This window comes from Penaeus monodon, chromosome 22 (assembly GCF_015228065.2).
Source record: "Penaeus monodon isolate SGIC_2016 chromosome 22, NSTDA_Pmon_1, whole genome shotgun sequence".
NCBI classification, from domain to species: Eukaryota; Metazoa; Arthropoda; class Malacostraca; order Decapoda; family Penaeidae; genus Penaeus; species Penaeus monodon.
This window is the reverse complement of record NC_051407.1, coordinates 12,352,175-12,355,476: the sequence shown is the minus strand read 5'-3', so window position 1 is coordinate 12,355,476 and position 3,302 is coordinate 12,352,175.

The window sequence follows — 3,302 nt, the reverse complement described above, 5'->3', positions numbered from 1 at the left end:
CTTTGCAACTATTTTCTCCAGGATTTACAAATGTTGGACAACGATCTGTTATATTTTCTCACACCAATATTTCAGTATTATAACGACACATTGATAACATAACTCCTTAGCGGTCTTGTGTTTCACAAGCTAACAAAGAGGAATTGATTTTCACAGAAAGTTTTATAACTTCATCTTCTATTTATTCATTCATTTTTGAATTTTACAAGACAAATGATGTTTTATAACTGTAACTGATTTCTCTTAACTTCTTGCTAGATGATGTAGTACGCTCATGTTTTCTGACATTTCTTAATAAACGGTTATTATATCTTAATATTTTCTACTCGATTTTCATACACTCGCACACCAAGAGTAACTCCCTTTCACAATGGTACGTTCCGCCCATCATGCTCTCAACTGTAAATATATTTCATTTTGAGCAAGATCTTCCTTCAACCTCTCTTGAATTTCCTGAAATATTATATTAGACATTGTCGTTAACACCAATAGAATTATTTCTCTTCTACCTAAACTACCATAAACTTCATGGAAAAGAAAGAAATGCAAATTTATTTTAAAAATCGTCATTAAGAGTTTTTTTTTAATCACTCCTCCCTCTCTGCTTCGTATATCAGTCTTCTCCGAGCAAAGGGAGCCTCTGACCGACGCACATCGGACCTTCTCGTCTTCCGCATTGCCCTTCTGCGGCAGGCAACCGCCTCCACCACAGGCATCTCCAACGTGGACCCAGGATGCGGTGTGCAAAAAAGAACATCATTCTGAACTTTTGATATACTTGACGTTTCTGAAACATGAAACTCTCTTGATAGCTGAGAGAGAGTCGCAATACCCATATCAAAAGAAACGCAATAGAAGAAAGTTGCTGTAGTGGTCATCGTGCAATATTCAGATCCCAAGTATTGGGGTAAAGTGAAATGTGTTTAGGCCTTTAACCTCAAGGTCTTACCGCGTATCCCCGAGTCAGGTAAGGTTAAGTGTCGTATCAGAGTTGTTTACCAATGGTTGAATCTTACTTTATGATTCTATTATCAGAGAACTGATCTCCTATGCTCCCATCTTGCGCATGGTTGATTGATGTGATAATTTGAAGTGCTAATAGCCCACGCCTCCGAAGAGACTGGTGCCTTAAACCAGCGCCTTAGACCGCTCGACCACGCAACCTACTGATATAATAACAGTTAACACTTTATCAGATCGTCAAACTGTTCGCATACTGCCCAGTATCATTAGATATCACCTCGCAAGAATAATTTTTCGTTTCGCTTTGCTACGCTCCACCCTTCCTAAAAATAGATCTCATTTCTCAGCTGTTTTGAATATGTAGTGTGATTCGACCTTAAACCTCACTGTTTACCGCATATCCTTGAGTTAAGCAAGGTTAAGCGATGTATCAGAATTTACAAATTATATAAATAAATGATCTCATTTCTCAGATGTTTAGAATATACAACAAATAATGAATAGAGATGTACCGGAAATAAGTCGAAACATCCAACAATATTAATTTTTTCCTACTTCTGAAAAAAATCAACGAGAAAAGAAATACAAGAAAAGATATGATGAAAGTAAAATTATCCCTCGTTTGTTCCCTGTCAATGGAGCAGATGTACTACAGAGATATTTAACAGTACTGGCGTCAGTCTAACAGCAGAAAGGAAGCGAAATATTCGAGAAAGAGAGACTTTAATGATGGCAAATTGAGTTCTTCGTAGTCAGAACCTTCAGAACGTCGACCCAGATGTTATGCATACACTTCAAGTATAAGCGAACCCTTATTAATGTATTTATATTTGAGCACAGTGTAAGAACCGACCATAAATACTATGTTTTTCGAAGAAAATAGGTTCTTTGATTTTATCAACGTACTGTATATATTTTCAGTAGTGCAAAGGCAGTGTTAGCTTGTCATTATATTTACGGGTCCTGACGTCATACGTGCAGACATTTGAAAGTTTTATATCTTCCGGAAGTATAAACAATATTTGAAGTGTTCTCACTGGAAATTACTTTTGCTTCTCGGAGTATCTATAATGACTCATCTAGGATAGGAAATGAAGTGCCACAAGCCCTGGCAACGGTGTGATTCAAACCAACGTCTCCCAAGAGACCGGTGTCTAAATTAGGTGCCTTAGACCGCACGCTACATGTTGATAGGTATAACATTTACCTCTTTCAAAGGTTTGGGAGGCAGTGTTGAATTCCACCATGGATAGTAGACAATAGATACTCCATTTACGTCAGTGCGAAAAAAGAAAGGTTAATGTATTTAAATATGCCTTTATTATATAAACGTATATTTGCATACAAGAATATTATATGGTTCTTTTGGGAAAAAATAAATTCACGTAAGAACACGCTGAATGACGATTTCCATTTCTCATTCAACTGTAGTTATTAATCTCAACTAACTCGTCTCGACTTTAGTAGGAACAGGTAAAGGAATTGAGTTAAACAGCAGTGATGTAATTGATGCACATAATCTGTCAACAACTCTGTCATCGTTTAACCTTACCTGACTCAGGGATACGCGGAGCAAGTGTCAGGTTAAAAGTCAAATCACACCGCATTTCATCACACTACTTCGCATCGGAATACTACACGATGACCACCACAGCAACTTCCCGCATTTCCGTTTCTTCCGATATGGGTATCACGCCCACTCAGTATCACTCTCAGACTTCAAGAGACTTTCCTGGTCCACAAACGCCAATTGTATCAAAAGTTCCTGATGATGTTCCTATGTGCACACCACTTCCTGGGATCCTGTCGGAGATGCCTGTGGTGGAGGCGGTTGCCTGCCGCAGAAGGGCATTGCGGAAGACGAGAATGTTCGGTGGGCGTCGGTCAGAAGCTCCCTTTGCGCGGAGAAGATTAGTATACGAAGCAGAGAGGGAGGAGTAACTTTATACAATCTTTAAAATACATATATTAAATAAATATGCATATAAACCATTCCATGTTTGATGTATTCGTTTTATCGGCGGTTTTAATCTCTGAAGACTTATAGTTCTCTATATAGTCAGTTTGTGAATTCACCCATTCTACCAATTGTTGGAATTTTGCTAACAAACATAACAGACTTCTAACCTAATATAATCCCGATACGCTTGGGTCCTGTTATCACAGGAACTACAAGCAATGTACCTTATAGTATTAAAATGTGAGTAGTAATGACTTTCCTATAATGGTGTTGATCAATTTCAGTTATTAATTACATGGCGTGTTATTTGCCGGTTGAATAATAGTAAATAGGTAATACGTTTTTACTGTGATTCCCAAACCAGTCTTTCTTGCTTGAT